Raw genomic sequence first — 26,823 nt, forward strand, 5'->3', positions numbered from 1 at the left:
CCCTCCCCCATTTCTGATGAAGGGTCTAGGCCCGAAACGTCAGCCTTCCTGCTCCTCTGATGCTGCTTGGCCTGCTGTGTTCGTCCAGCTCTGCACCTTGTTGTCTCAGATTCTCCAGCATCTGCAGTTCCTACTATCACTGACGAAATACCTGTCATTTACCTAGTTTCCTGTGATCTCATTCTTCAGCACTATCAAGTAAAAACAGCTTAAAATGTGCTCTCTGCTGCCAGTCTTTATCTCCCTCCAGCACTGCGCTTCATATGCAGCCCCTCAGTTTTCTCTCTATCTTAATGATCTCCCACATTGTTTGAATAATTGCTGACTCTATCCTCTGCCCTGCTTTTATAAGCTGCTGTCCCTGCTTGCTCTCACACTATTCAGCTCCTCCTCTCTCTCAGGTGCTAGTGACTGTCTCCAAGTGCTCCTCTCTTCCGCTCGTTCAGGGGCTAGTGACTGTCTCCAGGTCCTTGTCTGTCTCACTCATTTATATGCTGCAGTACTGTGTGCAGTTTGGTACTTATATTTAAAAAAGGATGTACTGGCGTTGGAGACAGAATCAATCAAATGAATTTCTTTTGGACTAAGCATGGGTCAGAGTGGACACTGACCTATTAGGAATGGCTAAACATGTTAAGTCTTTATTCTTTGGAATTTGAAAGAATGATGGATCATCTTATGGATTTTGAGGGGCTTAGCAGGTTGGATATTCAGAAAGTGTTTTCACGATTGGCAGGGGTGGTGGGGTGGGTTGGGGTTATCATGAGCTGTGGAACATAGTTACAGAATAAGTGGACACACATTTAAAACTGAGATGTGAAGTAATTTCTTCTCTCAGAAGGTAATGAATGTCTGGAATTCTCTACCCAATAGTGATGTGGAGGCGAGATCACTGAAAGCATTTAAAGAGGAGGTGGATAGCCTCAACTCCCCAATTTTCAAAAAACCTATGAGGAGCTGGCATGAAAGAGGAGTTATGGCCTGGGGCTGATCAGGCTTGATTTGGTTGAATGGTAGGGTAGGTTTGAGGGGCTGAATGTCCTACTCCTGCTCCTAATTCTAATGTTCTTTGCGATTTCCTCATTGCCCTGCAGACCCTTGCTTTTCAAATATATATCCAAATCCCTGTTGAATGTTATTGTTGAATTGGTTTCAATCGCTTGTATTGCATTGTTCCCTCTCTATTTGTGACTCTTTAGTTTGGCCATCTACCCACATCTTGGTTGTATAGTCAGGAGGATCCACTGCAAGCTTGGAGAATGTAAATTGCACATGTCTTACATTACGCCTGTGATAAAATTTTATCTTATATTGTTAAGAGGAACTTGGTTCTAAAGTGGAGACAAATGCAGTTTTGGATTTTAATGTTCTGAAGCCCTTTTTGTTTCCTCCAAGGGTCAGAAAGTTGTTTGGAACAATGAGCTAAAGATGTCATTTCTTGGAAAGTTGTGGCTCAAGCTAAGCAGTTCAATTAGCTTACTAGTGAGATGATTGCTGCTTATTCATCCTTTGAATTTTCATCACACACAGATGAAGGCAGATGATCAGGGGCCACAGGCAGATGGAGTTCAAAAGAAAAGATCCATTCCTGCAAAAAGGGCAGTTCTAGTTTGCAGAAGCCTTCAGGAAATCAGAACTGGAAAGAAGAATCAGCTGTTTAGCAGCCTCAACATAGTTAATGTGTTAGAAAAACCAGTGTGTTAGCTTGTCTGTGTATTTCAGGGAGGGACAGTAACAAGGAGAATCACATCTGGAGAACATGTAGAAAGTCACCAAAAGGAAATAGATGCAACCTTGGTCAGGTCAGTAAGAAATGTTCCAGTGAAGATGAGCGTGATCCTTCACAGGGGTTGAGAGTCTGAGAGTCAAGCATTGTCACTGATGCATGGAAGACCTTGGCTTGTAACTGACCGAGATGGAGAAGATTTATTTCGGAAAGCATTGAATACATTTATTGGGAACAAAGAAGCAAAGTTGCACAGGTATTATCATGGACAAGATGGAGCGCACAAAGCTCCATACAAACAACATATCTCCCTGACGCTTCATGCACCTGTCCTGCATCTGACAGAGTCAATAGCTCGCATATTAAACTTCAATCATCTCAGAACTCATTGAACCAGAGTGGTAGCAAGTCATCCTCAATCCTGAAGGGCTATTAGCAAAGAATCAGAAGTATGCATGGAGTATTAGTGGAAGTAAGTGGGACATTTCCAGGCGGTGTACTTAAACACAAGACTTTTTTACATTGTGTAGATATCTTTGAGTCCACAGGTTTGTCTATTTCTCTCCAGAAGCTATTGATTCCTAACAGGACACAGTTTTTCAATTCCCAACCTATTTCTTTACCTTACTAACATGGCAATATTGGTCAATTGGCTGTAAAAATCTTTGGGACATCCTGCAGTTGGTTGTTTTTGCTTTTGTTTAAAATTTATTCATGACATGTGGACATTATTGGCTAATGCAGGGTTCATTGCCTCTTCCTAATTGCCCTTGAGAAGGTAGTGATAAACTGCCACCTTCTTGAATACCACAACATGGCAAGTTCAGTCATTTTAGAAAGCAATATTGAGTCGAACGTATTGCTGTGGGTCTGGAGTCATACAAGCCAGATCAGATAGGAAGCAGAGATAGTAAGAACTGCCGATGCTGGAATCTGAGATAACACAGTGTGGAGCTGGAGGAACACAGCAGGCCAGGCAGCATCAGAGGAGCAGGAAAGCTGACGTATCGGGTCGGGACCCTTCTTCAGAAATGGGGGAGGGGAAGGGGGCCCTGAAATAAATAGAGGGGGGGTGGTGATAGCAGTTAGATAGTGGAGCGGACAGGGTGGGAGAGAAGACGGGCAGGTCAAGGAAGCGGGGATAAAGCTAGTAAAGGTGAGTGTAGGTAGGCAGTGGTAGGGATTAGTCAGTGAGGTGGGAGGAGCGGATAGGTGGGAGAGAAGATGGACAGGTCAATGAGGCGGGAATGATAGGGGGTACTGGTCTTGGGATGAGGTCGGGGATGGGGAGATTTTGAAACTAGTAAAGTCCACGTTGAGACCATTGGGTTGTAGGCTTCCAAGGCGGAATATGAGGTGCTGTTCCTCCAGTTTCTGGGTGGCATCGTTGTGACACTGGAGGAAGCAGGTTTCCTTCCCAAAGGATTTGTGAACTAAAATAGTTCTTATGACAGTCTGGTGTTTACACGATTCTATTATTTATATTACCTTTATATTTCAGATTTATTCAATACATCAAATTTAAATCCCTGAGCTGTTATGGTGGGATTTTAACTAATGTCTCTGAATCATTAATCTAGATTTATAGATTACTATACTACAGTAACCTCTTTTCTTTCTATCTGTCTCCCTTTACCTCTGCCTACCTCCACTCCAGCTTCTGTTTTTCAACAAGTTAGTGTCGGTACATGAGTAGATTGTCTACAATTCCCATCTGTGAGCCAAACATCATGTCCTTGCAATTTTGATAGGATTAGTTGAATAGGAATCAGGACTGGCAGATTACTTTATCTTCCATTCTCAGAAAAAGGGACAGTGACACTGATTTTATGGCAAGGTGTGCTGCTTTGAATGGGTTTTGCTATCTCAGCACACATTTAGGGTAACGTTTGTGATGCTCCTAGTCTGTGCAATTTGTTTTCAGGTGCGACAAAATGACATTACTAACTTTGGTGTCAGAGAAACATATTAAAACATTTTAAATATAATATAATACAATACAATATATGATACAATGCAATAGCACAGCAAATGAACAGGTCCTTCTGCCCACCAAGTCTGGGCCGATTCCTAACCCTTATTTAGACCCCCCACTTATTGCCCATATGTGGTTTTTATCCCTCTGTTCACCACCCATTCATGTGTCTATCAAAGTATACCTTAAATATTGCTAAAGTGCCTGCTTCTACCACCTCCGCTTTCAGTGCGTTCCAGGCACCCACCATTCTCTGTGTGAAAAATTTTCCCCACACTTATCCCCTAAACTTTGCCACTCTCATCTTGAACTTGTGCCCTCTTTGTAGATGACCTTTCTACCCTGGGAAAAAGGCCTTTGACTGTCTACTCTATCTATGCCTCTCATAATTTTGTAGACCTTTATTAGATCATCCCTCAGCCTCCCGCTTTCCAGTGAAAACAGTCTGAGTTTATCCAACCTTTCCTTGTGGATGTCTCAAAAGATTGTGCCGGCAAGTAAATGAATTAAATGTCAAGGCTTTGAGAAATGGTGTACTGCGTGTCACATTTGATTTTGACAACATCAGCATTTTCAAATTGTAAAAGTTTCATTTCTTGACACACACAGGCAATTCCATCAAGGCTTTGAAATAATGCTAACAGAAATTAAATACCTCCCTCCTAATGTCTGATAACTGATGGATTTGTCACTTTTATTAAATTCTTTGGTGTGAGACATTTACAAATAAAGGTAAAGTGCATCAAAGGCATCATAATCTCCTCTCCCTGGTGATCAAGGACCCGAATGGAATGAGGCTCATGTTTTTCAGACCGGTTCATAGTGGATTTGCACAGTAATGCTCTTTAATTTACATGGCAATTTTGAAAAATGTAGAATTATGTGAGGTAATATATTGTTGATAGGAAAAATTAGGAGAGGTAATACAAAATAAGTGGGACAATTTTAAAGGACGTTCAAGAACAAAGAGACCTGGAGGCTTTGTGTGAATAAATATTTGAAGGTAGCAAGACATGTTAACAAAGCAATTAATAAAATGCGTGAGATTTTTGTCTTTAAATTGAAGCAAACAGCACAAAAGCTGGACTGTGATGCTAAGCCTGTATGAAACATTAGTCATTTGGTCCCAGCTGGAGTTCTGTGTCCATTTCTGGGAAGGCTTTTGAGAAAGTATAGAAGAGGTTTGGTAACATGATTCCAGTACTAAGGGTTTGTAGTTATGTAGATAACTAAATAACTAATGAAGATATTAGGTTTGTTCTTAGCTGAAAAGGCTAACAGGAGATATGATCGAGGTATTTAATGTTATGAATGATTAGGCAGGGTAAACAAAGAAAAGCTATTGCCCATGACTGAAATGGTAATAAGGGCACATATAAAGTCATTGATGAAACAAATGGAGGTGACATGAGGGAAAATATTTCTATATAATAAGTAAAATTAAAATTTGGAACACATTAGGTGGGTTATAGGGGGATGGGTCAGGGTGGGATGCTCCAAGGGTCAGTGTGAACTTGTTGGGCCGAAGGGCCTGTATCCACACTGTAGAGATTCTATGATTCTATGATTACCAAAAAGAATGACATATACAGATTCAGCAGGAGCCTTCAAAGGAGAATGGGATAAACACTTAGGGAAGTTAAAGAAAACATAGGAAATTTGGAGAAAGAGTGGCAGAATGGGATTGGGTGAATAGCTGTTTGGAAGAGATTTGATGAATTTTGTGACTTTCTCCCATGATGTGCTATTGTATGATTTTAAGATTAGGAATTTAGGAACAGGTGTGGATTACTCAGCCTCTTGAGTCTGTCTGTCATTCAATGAGATTGTTGCTGATCTAGATTGTAACTGCATATATTTGCCCAAATTCAATATCCTTTTATATCCACTTCAACCTAAAATCTACCCATCTCAGATTTAAAATAATTAATTAAGCTAGCATTTCCAGCTTTTGTGGGAAAGAGCTCAAAAATTTTTAATCATCTTTTGTGTGATGAAATGTTTCCTAAACACTCTGCTGACTGGTGTGGCTTCAATTTTAAAAGGTTATGTTTTGCTTGTCCCAGAATCTCTTATCAGTGGGGTAAGGTTTCTTTATATTTGCTTTCAAATCCTAAAAAATCCCAATCAATTCATCACTTCATTTTTTATGTTCTGGGGTATGCAACACCAGCTTTTGTAATTTAACCCTTGGTCTCTGGGCAAAGTTCTGGAGAATCTATATTGCATCCTTCCAAGGCTGATATATCGTAAGATGCATCAGAATTGTTCACAGTGCTCCAGGTATTTTTTAGTCAACACTTTGTTTCACTGTAGAAAAATCCCTTCCCCTTTATGTTCTAGCCCTCTAATTATAAAAACCATAATTCTGTTTGGCTTTGATTGATCTTATAGCTGATGACAATATTATGGTTATCTGTGTAGCTGTAATCTCTTTGGATTTCCTCTGTTTCCACCTTTCATCTATGCAGTCTATTCTCTATTGATCCAAAATGGTTGACATCACATTTATCTGTGTTGAAATCCATTGCTTAAGTTTCTCCTACTCACTTAATCCATCAACAACACTCTTGTAGTGTTATGTACCCAGCTGCACTACATATTATACCGCTAATCAATCATTTTGTTATCAGAATACATGGAAATATATTGCGTTACCTAAGTAATTAATATAAAACACAGTGATTATCTGAGGCCCTAGCACAAATTTTTGTTGGACATCACTAGTCATTTGCTTCCAGTTCAAGTACAAACCCATTATCCCTATGTTACACACTGACAAGCTCAAATTGAAAGTATGGAAAGGATTTATTTTACAAAAGCTGATCAATCACAGAAATATTTTGTCATGTGGTTTTATGTCCATGCAAGAGTTTGGGTTCAAGACGGACTGGTCAAGAAAAAAGGCAAAGTCTTCAGGCTAGGGCTTCTTTATAACACTGTTAACTACGTCTTAATTTTAAATACTGTAATACCTGGTAATCAAGGGTATAACAGGCTTTAATATTACTGTCACATTATTTGAAAAACTATTCCATAAACTCTATCACCAAATGCTAATCCGTCTACTCCACACGCTTCACTCTTCCTCTCTCTCTAACTTCACCCATTCTCTGATATTTATGACCTAAGAAAAGAAGCTCTGTGGTATCACCACAATGTTGCTCCCAGCTCCTAAAGCACTTACACAACAAGAAGAAACATTAATAAAAATCAAGTGTAAATAGTTACGATAAGTATTCATAATTGACAACCTAACTCCTCAAGTAGATATCCCCTTTCAAAGACAAGAGTGCAGCCACAAGTCCAGCAGCAGTTCAAAACAGTTACGAAAGTTTTCTGTATGTAACCTAGGACTATTACCTATAGGATCAGTGCACCTGAATGTTTCTAGAGTCAGAAATCCACCTAACGTGTGATCTGTGATGCAAAAGTCTGCAAACCCTTGTGCAAAACAAGGTTAGAAAAGACAAAAATGTAACAGTCCAAAACCATTGAACATTTACTCTAAGGTAAGAGGTACATATGTTCAGCAAGAGAAGAAAATGAAGGAAACAAGATGAAAAAAAAATGGCTCCTAGCAACCAGCTCAGCATCCTAGTGTTATATTCCAGGGCTGTGTATTGCAGAAATAAAAAGGGTGAGAAATTTCCTTCTTATGAAAAACTAAAAGAAAATCAACTCTTCAATGAAATCAGCTGTGTTATCATAACCTACTGTTACACAAGTAATTGGAAAATCAATGCCAATTTTTACATGAAAAATCAACAAGAGAAGGAAACTATTGAATGAAAATAAATGTCTCCCAAGTACAATCATCTGGCGGGTGATGGTTTAGTCTTTGCTCGCGGTGTTTTTTTTAACTCATTGATGGGAGGTGGACATCACTGAAAAGGCCCATACTTATTGACCAATTGATAATTGCTTAGCTAAATGAGATGCCTCCTTCCAGGGAGTGCACATAATAAAAGGACAAACAGAAATTTGGTATGGATTCCTTTGTTGTTGGGTTTGGAGGCCCCTCACTATTGTATTGAGTTTCAATGCATCTCTGACATGAAGTAGGCCAAGTGGTGAATTGTGGTATCTGCTAACATAGGAACAGGAATAGACCATTCAGCTGCTCTGGCCTTTTCCATCATTCAGTTAGGTCACAGATCATCTCGGTCTCAAATCCCTTCACCTGCTTTTGCTTCCCAGTTTTTGGTACCCTTGCTATTCAAAATCAAATCATGTTAATCCTGAAAATTTGGGGAAATTCACAGCTTTTGAATGAGACAGTTCTTGATTCCAACTACCGTATGCTGGCACAGAGACAGAATTTAGCTCCAGTGCTGCTGCTGGCTTGAGACCCCAGACCTGTCCCCAACACGGACACAGCATCCTCACCCTTGACACCCTCGAACCCTGATGTACACCGTTGTCCCTGGCCTGACCACGTGTCTAAGATGTGCTTTCTCATTTTACTTCTTAAATGGGTCAGCACAATTTAAGATTATTCTCCCTTGTTCTGGATTGGCCCATGAGTGAAAACTGTTTGCCTATATCTACCCTATCAAATCCATTTATCATTTTAAAGTCCTTGATCAAGTCATTCTGGAGTTCTTTCATCTTACATTGGTGGGGTTATCAGCGAGTAAGACAGTAAATTTCTATCAATAACCTTGCAGCTACCCACCTCCAACATGTTTGCAATGTTACGTCGGATAAGCGAAGTCATGGATGGCACCCAACCCACATTCGCCCAGATTGAGACCATTATATTGACTGCTCCATAGTCAGCCTCAATTTTAAGGCTGCTGGGAGGAGTTCAGGGGCATGGAAGATTCACAAGCAGGTCAGACCTTAAGCAAGAAGGGGATCATGTTCCCTCTAGGATCCCCTTCCTGCTTCTATATGCAGCAATCCCACCCCCTAAAAGATCAGCTGTCATGAGCATTCTCTCCCAACTCCCAGTCTCCATCAAGATCTTCAGGCCTCACCTACCACTGTGAGACCCTTCCACACTTAGCTGGTTCTGGACTCCAGATCTTGGAATCTGAAGACTACTTGTAGGTCCACTCCTGGCCATTGCTGGCACTGGTGTTGTTTGAACTACAGAGCTGCCAACTATTACCTGAGTTAAGACCTCTGCTCAAGTGAGAGGCGGGGGTCCTGTCTCTAGCCAGTGAACCTTCTTGGCTCTTTGGATCATTGAATGGCTGTGGCATTACTGTGATCAGTCAAGGTGCATTTCTTGCCAATTCTTCAGGGAACCCTGCCATTCAAAAATCCCTGACCAGCAACTTAACTTTCCAAACTGTAAGGGAATATGAATCAATCTCGTGCAACCTGTCCTCATAATGTAACCCATTAAGACCCAGTACCATTTTGGTGAAACTACAGATAAGTGGAAAAGATTAATGGATGGTTTCTGAATGTGAGCAGGTCAACATCCTCAAAAATGTTAAAATGTCATCAATATAATAATAGCATGAAATTAATACAGTATTGATTTAATTCTTTTTTAAAAAAATCAACGTTTACATAGTCATGGGAGGTTGACTTGGATTGTGGGGCTCAGGCTTACCTGCATTATTGATAAATGAACTTTCAGTTAAAATCTTTGAGTAATCTGCATATCAAAGTGTGCAGAATTATATAGACAAATCTTCACTAATCAACAATCCCACTGGTTTATTTTATTCATATTTAATATATGCGGTTAGTCAGGAAAATCAAACAGCATATTGCTTTGTTTTCTCAGTTTTCACCCAAATTGATGATTAAGTCAGACCTGGCGATAGACTCTGACATTACCTCAGCCCACCTATGTCCAAACTACGTCTTCTGTCATATCAGACTGACTAAATACTTTTGATCACTGCACGCAAGACATTTTCGAGTTTGGTAACAGAATCAAAAGCACTTTGAGGCTAGAGATTTGGACTGTTGGATTCAGATGAGATAAGAATGCAGAAGTGAGAGAGAGGGAGTGAGAGACAGTAGGAGGAGGAAGAAAGAGAGAGAGAGGGAGGGATGGAAGGGAAAACAAATCTCAAAGTGGGGAGATAAAGGGGACTGACCAGACAGAGCAAGGAAAATTGAAGTGACTTAAAAAAATTGAAAAATGCAGAATGATCAAAAAATAAGTGAATAAAAAAGTTCACAGTAAAACAGAGGGCAAACAATCAAAATAAAATCTGAAATAGTTGAAAGGAAAAATGGAGGAAAAATTCACATGTAAGGACATTTATTCGTGTTCTGCTTTTACCTATTTTTGAAGGAAATGTCTATGGAGAAGGATTTACACCTAATAAAGAAATGTTATCTGCCAATGCGTTCTGTCTTGACTTGATCCCAGAAAACAGTTAACCCCTCAACAAATGTAACTGAAATGGATCCCTTGATCATTGTTACATTGCTGTCTATGGACTCATGCAATGCTCAAATTGGTCAGTGAATTTCCTACTTCACAAAGTTCAAAAAATTAATCATTGACAATAAAGAGCTCCAGAAAACCTGAGTTTGTGAAAGGGGTCATCAAAGTGGCAGTCTTTTTATCTACAACAGGGGAGCCTTATCAAGGAGACCATGGAATTCAGGTAAACTTTAACAGCAATGTCAATTTTTTAACTGCCATTGTCCATAAGCATGACCCCTCATGGGGCATGTGGGATTGCTCAACATGCGCATGCAAGAAGTAGTAGTTTTGCTGTGATGTTGAAAAGGTTGTAGGTCCAAGATTTGCTGGGCAAATCTGCTATTTCAGTACTGGGAAAGTGTTACAGTTTTTCAGATGAATCATTAAGCCAAGAATCCATCTGTTTGATTGGTTGTTCCAGTTCGATATCAAGATCCCACAAGGTTGCTTGAAGTAAAGCTTAGTTTGCTGTTTTCAGCCAACTTCCTGAGGTTCCAAATGGTATTATATAAATACAAGTTTTTCTTTTTTGTTCAGAAATTCTAACCCTTCCACCTTGCCTTGACAGTGAAGTCAGTTGTTTATTTAATACTTACAGTTCTGGCCTGAACTATCCTTTCTAACAATCTATCCCAGCTGTTGCTCATCCTCTGGAGAAGATTTAGTATGAGCACAATATTATCTTGCATTGATTAAACACATTCAACATAATAATGAATTCCAAAGTTGTTTTCAGACATAATGATCAAACAAAATTTGATACATAAGGAGATATTAGAACAGATAACTGAAGCTTGGTCAAAACATTTGTCTTTTTAGGAAGTATCTTAAAGGTGGGGGAAGAGAGATGTGGAGAGTTCGAAAAGTTTACAGAGGGAGTTCCAGAACTTGGGACCTAGGCAACTGAAGGCATTTCTAGTGGTTAGAAAAAGAAGTAAGAAATGCACAAGAGCTCAAAAAATGATGAGTGGAGAGATCATGGAAAATTGTGCAGACAGATGACAGAGAAAGAAAGAAGTGAGGCCAATAGAGATTTGTAAATAAGAATGACAATTCTAAAGTGACTGCACTAGTGGACCAATTTGAGACACTCAGAGATATGATAAGGCACTATATAAATATAGCTTCCAACCTCTCTCGTTCTGTCTCAATTTTGTTCTTGGTCTAATTTCTCTTTGTGTTTGTTAAGATGATGATGACGTTGGAGCAGAGGAATGACAGCTTTTTTCTTCTTTGAAATATTTCAGGCAATGTTCTATGAAAATCACAGAAGGCAGGAATTTCATGTTAATGGAGAAAGGGAAAGGTTGAGAGTTGGAGAGCTTGAGAGAGAATATTCTGGACCTTAAGGCCTAGGCAGTTGAAGGCACAGCCAGTAATTTTACACAGAAAGATAAACCTGTGTTTTCTCATGGTGAGGGAATGGTGCCTCAGGTTTCACATTCCACGATCCAGATCAGACCTGGGTGCAACAACAAGCTAAATAGGAAGGTTATATTTCAACCTCAGAAATGTCACCATGACCCAGACATTAGGTGTATAAAGGCACAACCTGGTTCATAGGGTCCAAGGTCTCTTTTACAGAGAAGATATTGAATGCAATGAAAGCATCAAAGGTGAATTCCATATTGTGAGAAAGGAATAAAAAAAGATTTATTAGGAACTCTTCAATTCTGCTATGATTCTATCAGGAAAAGTTAAGGATCTTTTTCTGTAAGAGGAAGCTGGAGTGGTGGCATGATAGTGGGTCTTTAAGATCATGAAAGTATTTGGTAGGATGTAAATGTTTTCCACTGGGAGCAAGATCAGACCTGGGGCTATAAATGTGAGATGGTTACTAATAAATTTTTTTAGACAGTGAGAGAGAGTAAAGAGAGAGAGAGGTTTAGTTGAACTAGAGTGTGAAGAGGTTCATAGGGAGTATAAAAGCCAGCAGAGACATGTTGCGATGAATAGTCCGCTTTTGTGCTGTAAATGGTTTGTAAATCCAGGCTCCAAAACACTTAATTATCAGCAAAATGAGCTCCCATTTGATGCATAATCAGTATGCCAGGAAAAAGGAAAGGCACTTGCTGAGGAAAAGTAGAAAACATTGCCTACCCAAAGATCAATGTTTCTCTACTGATGAGCACAAAAAAGCTCCCGGCAAAAGGTTTAAGAAAAACAAACAAGTAATAATTTTGATTTTTTTAACATGATATTTTACAGATGCTAAGGTTATGCAAGCAATTTTCCTAGATGATGAAGAAAAGCTTTGTTAATCCATTGAGATCTAGGTAATGCAGTGTACTGAGTCACCAGTTGTTGACGTGTATTTGTGACAAGTATTGACCTATTTTTTTTTAATGGCACATTCAGTCAGTTAAGGAAAAATTAAACCCCAAAGCAATGAAAAGATAATTGGTCAGACAAATTATACAACAATACTGCTAACCAGTTTGTTCAGTGAGTTTTAGGTTGTTAAGGCAATAAGATAAAGATATTCAATTGAATTGTTCCCTATAGTGATTTGGCAGTGATTCTTTATGGATAGTGATTCCTAATAATAGCTAATGATTAGCATTGGTGTTCCAAAATCATTACAGGCACAAATCAAAGATACACTGCAGTATAGAGTATGAAATTAATAAATATTGACTAATTAAGTTGAAAAGATCTGAATCTGGTTACAATTAGTATTTGAGGCAGATGATGGTGCTCTGAGTGAGCACACAATGTGCTTTAAAACCAGGAAGAGGCTTCCCCCATCTCCTTGGCAAAGCTCACCTAATCACAGGTCAGCAAAGAGGTCTAACAAAAAGAAAGTGCTCTTTGCTTATAAGAAAGAGGCCCAATTTGACAGCTCTGCTGAAGAGACAACACATAAAAAGGTGGATTGCATGGCCTCTTTCTATTATTCTATGATTCAAAGAGAAAAGATAACTTCCAAGGGTTCATGCTCTTCATCAACCAACATTCAACTTAGAATTTTACTCCTTAATAAAATGCCACTAGAATTATTGTCTCAAATACAACTGCCCACAAAAGAGGCCAGCCAGATGCCCAACTACCTAGAATGAGGAGGTCTGTCTTACCATGAAATTGTTCAACTACAAGTTAGTTCCCTCCTCATGCCCACCATTGATACTCTTTTCATCTCCCAGCCCAGCACCAAATTGGAAGTTTATCCTCCACATGCTCATCACTTCACCCAAAAGGAGACTCCCTCACACATAATTATGAAGCAATGAGGCATCCTGTTCTGAACATCCCATTCTCCAGAGAATCACTAAGGACTGTCATCAATCCAAGGCCAATTAACGCCTATTATTTGAACTCACAGCCTTGAGTTTATCAGTCCAGTATCACCACCTTCTGCTGCAGCCTTGGGATGATACCTTCAATGAGCTCCCAATGAGCTGGCTATTACAGATCCCTTAGATTACCTGAAATCAATCACAAGGCTTTCTTTATACTTTACCAATATCCATGACCATCAAAACAAATAAAAAGATGAATTGGTCTTTTATCTTTATTATTTGTGGGTACTTTTGGAGGTAAATGGTTGCTGTGTCTATGTACATACCAACAATCATTGCACTCGATCAGCAGTGTAGTTTGAGATATTTAAACAAGGTACTGATGTGTTATATAAATGCAAATCTTTCTTTAAATCCTATGCCCATCAGTTGCAGTGTATTTTGGATAATTTCCAATTTGTGAATTTAAATTGATTTAATCCAACGTGTCAGACAACCTGAGAAAGCGATTACGATGGATTTTAGGACAGAGCTGAATTATTTTAACTCATTACTTCCAGACTCCTCTCACCACTCTAAAGCAAGTAATTGTTTACATCAATTAACTGATGGCTCTGTAATCGAATATTTGTCACTTAATTTCTAAGTGATGTCATCTTATGTAGTTTATATTTGAAAAGAAATAGAACAACTTCTGCTTAAACAGTGCTCTCTGTGATCTCATTAACCTAAAACAATTCAAAGCAAAACTAACAAAAACAGAAGTTGCTGGAAAAGCTCAGCAGGTCTGGCAGCATCTGTGAACAAAAAATTCAGAGTTAACTCAGTTCTGAGGAAGGGTCACCAGACCTGAATCGTTAGCTGTAATTTTTTTCTTCACAGGTGCTGCCAGACCTGTTGAGCTTTTCCAGCAACTTCTGTTTTTGTTCCTGATTTACAGCATCTGCAGTTCTTTTGGTTTTCAAAGCAAAACAAATTTTTTTTGGCGTCTCATCATTGTTGTAAACCATGTTCTATTTTTTTCCTGTTGCTGTGGGGACCTCTAAGACCCATGTGCAGCAACAACCTCAGAAATTGGAAGTGAGTGTGCCTGCATGCCAGTCAGTGTGCGCAGATACTCTGATAACTTAAAGGGAGCATTGGTAGTAAGTTCGGAAATATAGCAGTACAGAGTGAGGCCCCACAAACAGCAATGTGGCAGAAGCAGATGAGAAGTAGTCAGAGCAGGTAGGTAGTGAGGTGATTTGGTGAGATACGGCAAGAAATCTCACTTGAGTTCAATGAAAATGCCTCCAAAACACATGATGCAATTTGAACTTAGCCAAAAGAAATGCAAGATTCAGGCCCAATGGGTTGCAAGTCACCATGGGGTTCAACTATGGCCTGGTTTTGATATTGATGCAGTGGGGCCACATGGATAGGACTGTTATATGAAACACAATTAATTTCTCCAGCACCAGATTCTGGCACAAATCAAGTCTAATTTGATCATGGTTGAACTCAACCATAATTTGTGAATGGCCATGAAAAGAGATAGTGAATAATGACATTTGAATGGGATCACTGAAGAAAATTAGTGGAGACTTGGGGATTGGGTGGAAAGGGGAAGAACAGAAAAATCAATGAGAATGTATTGCATTTCAAAGCTCATTCACAATCACCTGGCCAACCAAAGGCTTTAGCGTAAACACAATAAGAAATCTAATAATAGCTCAGAGTTATGAATATAGTGAAGGGTGTTAAATATTTAAAACAACAGATTTGGCTAATAATTAAGGAATAATGGATATTTGAAATATTTATGGATCTGTACGTGTGTATGCTCCTGCATAAAGCCATTTTACATTAATGGTAATATACCAGAGACTGGAGTATTGAGTGATTAAATCTGAACATCAATCTTAACAACTTCTTGCACTTGTATAATTCCTTTAATGTTACAAAAGGTTTGTAAGGAGTCTCAGAGAAGAGTTATCAGAAAAAAAATTGCTTACATAAAGAGATAACAGGACAGGTGGCCAAAAGCTTGGTAAAAGAGATATTAAGAAACATTTTTAAGGAGGAGACTGAGAGATAAATAAGTGGGGAGGTTTAGGAAGGAATTTCTAAAGCTTGGACATGGGCAGCTGAAAGAATGACCACCAAGAGGGGAGCAATGAATGCAAGAACACACAAGTGACCACCTTTGGAGAATGCACAGGGAAACCTGTCAATGAGAAGGCTGAGGGACGTTCCAGAGATAGAGCTGAATAAAGCCTTGGGAAGATTTGAGAACAAGGTTGAGAATTTTAAATTCAAGGTGTTGCTGGACCAGGAGCCAATGTGGATCATACACCATAAGAGAATTCAGAATATGAGAATAGATTATTTGGACCTACAAATCTGCACTGCCATTTAATAAGATCATTGACTGATCTAATTGTAATCAGAAATCCACATTCTTGCCAACCCCAATAACCTTTCACTCCCTTGCTAACCAAGGATCCACCCACCGCTGTCTTAAATACAATGAAAAGCTCTGCTTTACCCATCCTTAAGAAGACCATTTCAAAGGCTTGTGATGTTTTGAGGGAAAGAATTTTACCTCATTTGTCTGAAGTGGGTGACCACTTATTTTTAAATGGTGAACCCTAGTTCTGTATTCTGCCACAATAAAAGACATCCTTTCCATATTCACCCTGTCAAATCCCTCATAATTTTATATGTTTCAATCAAGTTACCTCTGGCTATTCTAAATACCAGTAGGTACAAACCTAGCTTATCCAACCTTTCCTCATAAGGTAACTTGGCCATTCCAGGTACTAGCCTATTAATGACCTATCAGTTTCTAGTAAACCTTTTTTGAATTGCTTCTAACAAATTTACATTCTTAAATACCAACAGACCAATCATGTATTGTACTCCAGATGTGGTCTCACAAGTGCCTTGCATAACCTCATTATTTTGTTCTGTTCTTTATTCCCCTTGCAGTAAAACATATTCATAGTTTTTTTTTATCTACTTGCTGTACTTGTATATTAACATTTTGGAATTCATACACTTGGAAACTCAAATCCATCATCTCTCACAATTAGTTAAGCTTAGTTTTTATTCTTCCTGCCAAAATGGAGAATTTCACATATTCTCAAATCGTACTCCATTCGTCAGGCATTTGTCTACTCAATTAAACCTATCTATGTACCTTTCTAGCCTCCTTATGAACTCTTTACAACTTATTTACCAATCTTTCTGTCATCAGCAAAGTTAGCAACCAAACTTTCTATCTCTTCAGTCAAGTTGTTTTTATAAAATTTTGTATAATTTTATAAAGTAAATTATAAAAGATAGAGGCCTCAGCATTGATCCTGAGATACATCATTCATAATAATTTGTTGTCCAGAAAAAGACACATACTCTGTTTCCTGTTGCCAGTCAAGCTTCCATTATGCCATTGTTAGCCCATACACAATGAGTCTTTATATTCTGCAATGATGTCTGAGGGGGCATCTTATCAAATGACTTCTGGAAATCTAAGTTGATTCATAGAGTCATAGACTATAGTACATCCACCAGCTTCTTTTCACCCACACCCCATGTAGCCTCCTCAAAGAACTCCAGCACAGTGGTCAAACATGTTTTCCCTTTCATAACACCATGTTGACACTGCCTAAATACATGAATTTTTCCACTTGCCTGGCTATATCGTTTTTAGTAATAGTTTTTGACATCTCCCCTAGGATAGATGTTAAGCTAATTGGCCAGTAATTTCCTGCTTTCTGCCTACGTCCCTTTTTGAAAAAAAGGAATTCCATTCACTATCTTTCAAACTAATGGACCCTTTGACAAACTAGGGAATTTAGAACAATAGCACCAACAGATCAACTCTTTCACAAGCCACAATTTTGAAGAAACTGGGATATAGCTCACCTGAACCCAATGTGTTATTATCCTTTGGCAACATCAATTTGCTTAATACCACTTCCATGGTGATTGTAATTTCCTGAGCCCCCACGCTGCCCTCCGTTCCATTTCCTTGATTATAACTATTTTAGATCAGTGAGCACAGGGGCATTGGATGAATGGGGTTTACTCTAAGTTAACGTAAAAACGAAGTTTAGAAACGGTTCCAGTACAGATGGTATAGAATTATCGAATCTGGCACAGTAAGAGCCATTTAACTCATTGTGCCTGTGCCTGGTCTTTGAGAAAGCCTTTTCAAATTTTAATAAATTAACCTCCTTCCCTCGTCCTTTTCAAATTATTTCAAACTATAACAACTGACCTGTAAAATAAACTCATCTTTTCCTCATTCTCTTGCCAATGACATTAAAAGAAATAGGATGCTCCCTGGTTACTGACCCTCCAGCATATTCTCCTATTTGCTCTCTTTTAAACCATTCATCCAATCAAACATCTGCATTAAATCTCCCCTTGATCATAATTTTTTTATTCATTCATGGAATGAGGACATCATTGGCCAACATTCATTGCCTATCCCTAATTACCCAGAATCTGTTCTCCCTAAAGCAAGCAAAGTTGTTCTAGTTTATCCACATAACTTAGATATTTGCATTAACCGTCATTGTTACTGGTCAATTTCATCCCACTGCAAAAACTTGTTGGAAGAATCCCTGTACCTTGTGACTTCAAAAGTCACCTACGAATTCCAGGATATTTGGCTTCTCCAGGCAATGGACAGTAAGGAGTTTAAGACTTTAGTGTGATCATTTTCTGGCACTGCCCTTGAAGTCACATTATCGATCAAGAGATTAATGATGCATTTCCATTAACCCTTCACAAAAACAGATAATTGCAGTTCTCAGGGCAAAAGAAAAACTCATCCTTGCTTTTCATACTCATTATTTTCCTCGAACTTTCTTAAATGTAAGCCCTTTGATGTGCTGAATCTCCTAAGAGTTACTTCAATTTGAATTTAACAGCTGCCATTTCAATCTGTTAATGTAAGCATGTGATAAAGTGGTCACTGTGGAGACTGACTATGGAACACTGACATTTCATATCATTAGCTTGACTGAATTAGTAAGGGCTGTGCTTAAGGAAAGGTTGTTTAAATTTATTCCTGCTGAATAAACAACTCTGTGCAGTTCCACAATGAATAACCCTTACCCTGGTGATTAAACAACAGCTCTGTGTGGCTGCACAGTGAGTAACCCTTGCCTTGCTGAATAAACAGTGACTGTAATTACACAATGAGTAATCCTTAACCAGTTTGTAGACTTTGAGCAAAGGTTACTCCGTAGAGCATCATCGTCCGTAACACTTGACTTTGCTTAGCTTTCTGTTTCTTCACAGCACTTTATTTCCTGACCAAATATGTTTCCTTCTTAGGCATTAATAGACAGTCACCATCAGTCATATTTCCATTAGAAATAGTTATCATCACCCTTAGATTTCATACTCTTGTATTTTGGATACTGTCACTTAATGTGCAAATTGTACCCTAGAGCAACATTGTTGAAATTTCTCTCACTTCTTAGAAATGAAATGATAGATTCACCATAAATTTCTTTGATTTTTAATTATTTTTATATGTCATGGAAACTCTGGGGCAGAGATCCTTTCAATTAGATTGTCCATTGACACATTTACTGGGTATCCCCATAAACTCCTGAAAAGTTTTTTTTTTAGTAAATGGACTATTATACAGAGGAGGTTAGCCCCCTCTACGAACTAAAACTGAAACACCCAAAGAGGAGCGCTTTGCCCTGTAACTGTTAAAAAGGGGTGTGAAAAATGGTGTAACCAGCCTTTCAGCAACTTCTAGTGGTTAATGAAAAGAAATCCCTGACACTCACTTTACAGTCAACAAGCAACAATTTATTTATCTAACTAACAGTGAACAAATTGACTAAACTATTAACAAACTGAATAAATCTAACTACTAACTATTCCCGAATAATTCAAGAATCTAATGGTATGCTGTTCAAATAAGTACAAGTCCCACTTATATAAAATAAAATTTAAAAAATAGAATTTAGTCTCTTGAAATTATAACCAGGTTACGTGTCTTCCAGAATGTCCTGTGCCTTCTCCGTCGAATGTCTGTCAGGAACTCGTTCCCCGTCAATTCTTCTGTTAGGAATATTAACTAGCTATGCTGTAGGTACCTTTGTTCTTTAGACGGTGCTTTCTCTAAGACTTAGAGAAGACTGTGAGAGCCATTGATTCTCTCTTGAGAGCTGAAAGCTGTTAACTCAGGCAGATGGCAGTTTGATCTCCTCTCTTTGTCCAACTGCCATCTTCTTTTATACCCTTGATGACATATCAATTTCTTACAATAGGATTGGTCCTCTGTTGTTAAAACCATCAGATATAAATTTCATTGGCTTTTGGTATCTAAGTATCTGGTACAAACTGACTGGCAAAGTTCAAAACTTGTTGTCTTGGTCACAAAAGGTCTTTTGATACAAATGTTTCAATTCGAGTGCTCTCTGTGCACCTGCAAACCCAGAAGCTGCTGCCCACAGACTCCTTTTTGAAACTCTGAGCATAGAAAAAGCACATCATCTTTTAAAGGGACCACACACTACTTTTCCCCTTAGCATTTTACAAACACCAAATTTTAACGTCCTGCCTCCTAATCCACAAGTACTCTACCCATCTTTGCAACAGGAGATTTAAGGAAGGGAAGGAATTGAACATCAGCCCAGGGCCTTTCCAAAGTTGCCCGAACTGGCAACAGTACACTTCAGAGTGGTAAATATACATCCCTAATCTATATTAGGCATCAGTCATGGATCATTGGATAGCACTGTTGCCTATGTTTCTAATTCTTTCATAGGCGATTAGCATCACTGGCAAGGCTGGCATTTATTCACCATCTCTAATTGTTTTTTGAGAAGGTGGTGCTGAGCTATGTATTGTAGCTACGTCCATGCCTTGTATGTACACCCACAGTTTGTGAGGAATGGAGGTCCAACAGAGGTGAAGAAATAGCAATAGAGTACCAAATCAGGATTCTGTGTGACTGGGAGGAGAACACGCACGCGATGGTGTTCCCATGAGTCTGCCGCACTTGCCCTTCTAAAGTGGAAAAGATTGACAGTGCTAAAGAAGGCTTGTCAAGTATGTAACTGTGGTGATTGGAACAAGGTCAGGCTGCTGGACCGCATAGAATGAATTCCCTAATTGCCTTGTTAATCTGGTCCAATCAGGGAGCCCTGGCTGACAGATATAAACAGGAGTGTCAGGGATTCTGCTTACTCTAGGAGCCAGTTCTGAGCTAGCTGGGTCAGTGTCTTGTACCATGCACGTGTAAATAAAGGGTGACTTGGTGACATGGAGTTATTTCAGTGGCACCAAGAGAAAACACACCCTGTAGAAAATCACTCACAACAGTCGTCTTTGAGTTGGGTAAGTATTTTTGACATCATGCCATCATTTCAGAAGCTTGACTTGTTTGATCCTGCCATCGAAGACTGGTCCCATTATGTGGAAAAAAATCATTATTTTTTATGGGCTAATGACATTGGGGCAGATGAAAAGCAATGAGTAATTCTCCTGAATGCTTGCGGACCCACAGCTTTTTTCTGTTATTAGGAACCTAATGTTTCCTGACGCACCAGATACTAACACCTTTCAAGAGTTTAGCTGAGGAATAGTATGAGCGCAAGTCTCCTCTGATTCTGAGACACTATCAGTTTTACTGAGCGGGGGAATTGTATTGGGATTTAAAATGATTGGCAGAGGCATGTGACTTTAGTTTAACTCTAAGTGAGATGCTGAGAGACCATTTGGTATGTGGGATTAATGATGTAACCATGTGAAAGTATGGATTAGCTAAAGCCCTACTGGACTTCAAACAAGCACTACAACAGACATTTTCGTTAGTGGAGCATATGCCTTGCAGAGTATCCCAATGGAAGTGGACACCCTCGCCAGGCCAGCTGAGCTTGGGGAATGCCACTTGATTGAAGGCAATTGTATAGCATCACTCAGGACATATCCTGAACAGAGGGACTCTCAGGTAGGCCACATCAAAGCAGAACAAAGCAAAACCTTGGCCAAATGGTTAAAATTTTCTTCAGGATCTGGACCAGCAGGCGATTGTAATTGCTGCCGGTTTGCAGACTCATAATAGCAAAAGAATTCCACGAGGCCTGAATTGCGTATGAGAATGCATAGGCTGGTATCCAGGAGAATGCACAACCTGGAAAGTCCACCTGCAGCTGTTTTGGAACAGTTAAATTGCTCAGCAACATCCAAATCAAAACCAATCAAAATAAATATCTGGTTAAATGGTCACCCAGTTTTAATGGAGGTCGATACCACTGTGGCTATGTCAGTGATTACAGAACCAGTCTTTATCAAAATTTGTTCTGGACTCCAACCCCTAAGTTTGCGAAAAACCTCGGCCAAGCTGACGACCTATACCAGGGAACTCCTACAGATTAAGGGTACAAAGGACATTATGTTGTGATTGTACATGATGTTGGTGAGGCCTCTTCTGGAATACTGTGTACAGTTCTGGTCACCCTGTTATAGGAAGGATATTAATAAGCTGGGGAGAGTTCAGAAGAGATTAACCAGGATGTTGCCAGGAATGGAGGGTTTGAGTTATAAGGAGAGGCTAGGTAGGCTAGGACTTTTTTCACTGGAGCATAGAAGGTTGAGAAGTGACTTTATAGAGGTTTATAAAATCATGAGGGATGTAGATAAGGTAAATGGCAGGTGCTTTTTTTCCCATACGGTTGGGGATTTCAAGACTGCGGGCATATTTTTAAGGTGAGAGGAGAAAGGCTTGGGCTGATAAGTGGCAAGTGACATTCACGCCACACAAATGCAAGGCTGTGACCATCACCAATAAGAGACAATCTAACCACCCTCCCTTGTCATTCAATGGTGTTACCATCACTGAATCCCCCACTATCAATATCCCGGGTGTTATCATTGACCAGAAACTCAACTGGACTCACCACATAAACACAGTGGCTACAAGAGCAGGCCAGAAACTAGAAATACTGCGGCGAGTAACTCACCTCCTGACTCCTCAAAGCCTGTTCACCATCTACAAGGCACAAGTGTGATGGAATACTCCCCACTTGCCTGGATGAGTGCAGTCCCAACAACACTCAAGAAGCTTGACACCATCCAGGACAAAGCAGCCTGCTTGATTGGCACTACATCCATAAGCATCCACTCCCTCCACCACCGACACTCAGTAGCAGCAATGTGTATTATCTACAAGATGCACTGCAGAAATTCACCAAAGATCCTCAGACAGCACCTTCCAAACCCACGACCACTTCCACCTGGAAGGACAAGGGCATCAGACATATGGGAACACCACCATCTTCGAATTCCCCTCCAAGTTACTCACCATCCTGACTTGGAAATATTTCGCCGTTCCTTCACTGTTGCTGGGTCAAAACCCTGGAATTCCCTCCCTAATAACACTGTGTGTCAACCCACAGCGACTAAACTGCAGTAGTTCAAGATTCAGCTCACCTCCACCTTCCCAAGAGCAGCTAGGGATGGGCAAGAAATGCTGGCCAGCCAGCGATGCCCACATCTCACAAATGAATAAAAAAATTTAAAGAAAGACATGAGGGGAATTTTTTTTAACAGAGTGGTTCGTGTGGAATGAAATTCCAAAGGAAGTGGTAGATGTGAGTACAGTTACAATGTTTTAAAGACATTGAGGTTAGTACATGAACAAGAAATGTTTGGAAGGATATGAGCCAAGCTTAGACAGGTGGGACTTGTTTAGTTTGGGATTATGGTTGGCCTCGACTGGTTGGACCGAAGGATCTGTTTCCATATTGTATGACTCTAAATTCAGTTCCCATCTGTTATAAGAAACAACTGGTTCAGTTACCACTGATTGTAGTAAAAGGCTCGGGTCAAAGCTTGATGGGATGAAATTAGTTGAGAAAGATTCAACTTGATTGGCTCAACATTTTTCAATTAGAAAATGGCTACCTGAGCGAACTTCTATTTAAATACCTAGAAACTTTTCAAGAAGGCCTAGAGATGATGGAAGGGTCCAAAGCTGCTTTGCATGTTGATCAAGAAGAAATTCTATGATTCCACAAGGTTTCCCCAGTGCCATTTGTCTTTGGAGCAAGAGTAGAGGCAGAAATCAGGAGGCTGGAAAGCGAAGGTATCATCAAACCAGTCCAGTTTAGGGAATGGGCAGCACCAGTTTTACTGTTTGAGAAGTCTGACAGTTGGTTCACCTTTGTGGGGATTTCAAACAAATGGTAAACAGCTTCTCACAGCTGGATAAATGCCCAATCCCTCACATTGAAGACTTGTACGCAAAATTGGCGAGTGGGCGCTGTCCTTCATGAAGCTGGACATAAGGTACGCGTCCCTGCAATTGCGATTATACAAGGGGTCCCGGAATTATGCTACAATTAATATGCAAAAGGGTTTATACTAATATAAGAGACTGTCATTTGGAGTATCATTAGCCTGTGCCTTTTTCTAGTGGATGATGAGGAATATTTTAAAAGGTCTGCCCCAGGTCACCATGGATGATGTGCTAATAACGGGGAAGACCAATAAAGAGCACCAGAAGGTGAATAGAGTTCATTCAGCAAACATAGGGACAATGATTAAAACGCTGCAAGCATCTTTTATAATACACAGACACCCGGAGGAGTTAATCACAGACAATGGGCCATCATTTACCAGCAGGGAATTTCAGTATTTCCTAAAGTCGAATGGCATTTGGCATGTAAGGACGACTCCATACCGTCCATCGTCCAATGGTCTGGAGGAAACAGCAGTCCCAACTTTGAAAACAGGCTGAAAGAAACAGCCTACAGCTTCACTCAATACCAAACTGGCCTAATTCCTGCATGATTATAGGACCATCCCACACACAAAAGGTACAACTCCAGCAGAGCTGCTAATGGGGAGAAGACTCTGCACCAAGTTAAACTTGATCTTCCCGGACCTGGCAGTACTTGGGGGAGGTGCAACAACGTCAGGAATGCCAATGCCAGACACAAGATGACTCTAAGCGAGAGAGGCAGTTTACTTCAGGGGATGAAGTTTGGTGTCGAAAGCATGGGAATGGCCTTGCGTGGGTAAGAGGCACAGTCAACACAATGTCAGGTTGCGTGAATTACAAAGTTCAGTAGGAGAGGCTGTCCTGAACAAGCATGTGGACTACGTGAAAGCTGCTACCTCACAAATGGGGCAGGAGAAAAGTCCGTCAGAACATCCAGCAAGGCTATCAGAACCCATGAGTTCTCCCCCTCTACCTAGCATCAAAGAAACCTCTGAGGACGAGATGGGCATGGTAGATGTCACAGCCTCCACACTGTTTCCACCTGAAGAAACAGAAGTTTTTCTGAGACACTCTGGGCGGAAGAGGCAGACTTGGATACTCCGCCAGTATCCAAGGCAGAGTCAGAGGAATCAGACCCAGTACAAAAACGTCCTTGCTACAGGAAATGGAATGGGCCTACATCCCAGGACTTAGAGGAGGAGGGATGTTGTGATTGGAACAAGGTCAGCCAGATCAACTTCACAGAATAAGAGTTCTCTGTTTGGGGGCCTGGTCCAATCCTGGATTCCTAGCAGACAGAGATATACAAAAGTGTTAGGGATTCTTGTTCACTCTAGGAGCCAGTTCTGCACTTGCTGAGTCAGTCTCATGTACTATGCACGTGTAAACAAAGGGTGACTTGGTGATGGGGTACTGGCCTTTGTGGAATTATTTCATGTACCGTGTGTCTTCTAGATGGTTTATACTGTTGCCACTGTGTGTAGATGGAGAGAGTGACATTTCAGGTAATAGATTAGGTGTTGATCAAGCTAATTGTTTTGTTTCAGATAGTGCCGAGATTCTTGAGTGTTATTGGAGCTGGACTCTGCAAGCAAGTGGAGAGTACCCTATCACATTCCTGACTTGTGCCTTGTGGATGGTGGGTAGGCACTGGGGTATGAGGTAGTGAGATATTCACAGTTGAATTCCCAGTCACTGACCTGTTCCTGTAGCCCCAGTACTTTTGTGGATTATCCAGTTATGTTTCCTGTCAAAGATAACCCTCAGCTGATTGTAAAAGATTCAGCGATGACAATATTTTTGAATGTCAATGGGAGATGGTTAGATTTTCACTTATTTCGGATGATAATTTCCTGGTGCTTCTGAGGTGCAAATATTATTGCCACTTGTCTTTCAGCCCAAGTCTGGATGTTGTATATACTTGTATCATGTAAACATGGACTGCTTCAGTATCTGAGGAGTTGCAAATGGTACTGAACATTAAGCAATCATCCCTTACTGATTAAAACTCTGAAGATACTCCAGTGACCCAACCTACACTGAATAGATTGGATAGATGCTCAAAAGGAATTTTAGCTAGGTGATTTAGTTGAACCAGAAGGAAACACTATGGATAGCTAAGATAGATGGATTAAAAAGCATCATCATATTTCCTAGTTACTATTAGATGTTCTTCTCAGATATTTCTTGAGTCCCGTTTGTTACTGTGTAACAAGTGATGCTTTGCTGTACAATCATTGCATTCAGCCAGAGAGGTGCCACTGTTGACCTTCTTTCATAATGGGAACTCCATTTTGTGTCAATATGTTTCTGTGACAAAGTCTTGCTGTGCTGCATTCTGATTCAAAAGGCAATATGCCCCACTCAAAAATTTATTAACCTACAAAATATTATTACGCTGTAGGCAGCTAGTGTGAAACAAAGCTGAGGATAGGTAGGATTATGTGGAAAGTACAATATAGCCAGTCAATTAACAGTCACATGGAGCAGATACTTGTTTAGGCAGAGAAACTTTAAAAATTCAAATTGCCTGTGGGAAGCTCAGACTTAGTTTTCAGTTGGTGAGACGCTGCGATGACAGCTGGTTCAGCATTTTAAGCAGAGTCTGTACAGTCTGATCTCTATGTAATGAAGCTGGATGCTTAGGCAGTGGACGGGAGTTTGCTTATTCTGAACTGACTGGAATGTGCTGATGTCCTTAATCTCCTGTGGTAGATGAGTATCAACAACCAAAGTTGCCAAGCTGACATATCATTTATTCAGAATACCAAATGACAACAAGGAGACCATTTTATCATACTTGTCATTAAAATCAAAACTAACTTTAAACCTAATTTTGTACATTAATGCAACCTTCTCAACCATGCTTAAATTTCAAAATATTATCATCAGATTTTCTGAACTGCATCAAGAGGAAATGAAGCTCAGGAAATGCAACGTGCACAAGAGAAGCAGCTTGAAACTCAAATTTAAGACGTACTAAGATTTTACTGAAAATGATTTGGACAATTGTTATTCCCATGAGATACTTTATATGACAGTATTCGTAACCAAAGACCTTTTCTGTATCAAGACAGCTCAGTGACAATTCTGTGGCTGTCACACTCAGCTTGTTAGTTAATTCCTCTTTAATTTGCTGACACTACAGACAGTTCATAAATAAACTGCATTAATCAAGTCAACAATGATTCAGTGGGTAACACTTTCATCTCCGAAATCAGTTAGGTTATAGATACAACT

The sequence above is a fragment of the Rhincodon typus genome, chromosome 27, assembly GCF_021869965.1.
Source record: "Rhincodon typus isolate 14 chromosome 27, sRhiTyp1.1, whole genome shotgun sequence".
NCBI lineage: Eukaryota > Metazoa > Chordata > Chondrichthyes > Orectolobiformes > Rhincodontidae > Rhincodon > Rhincodon typus.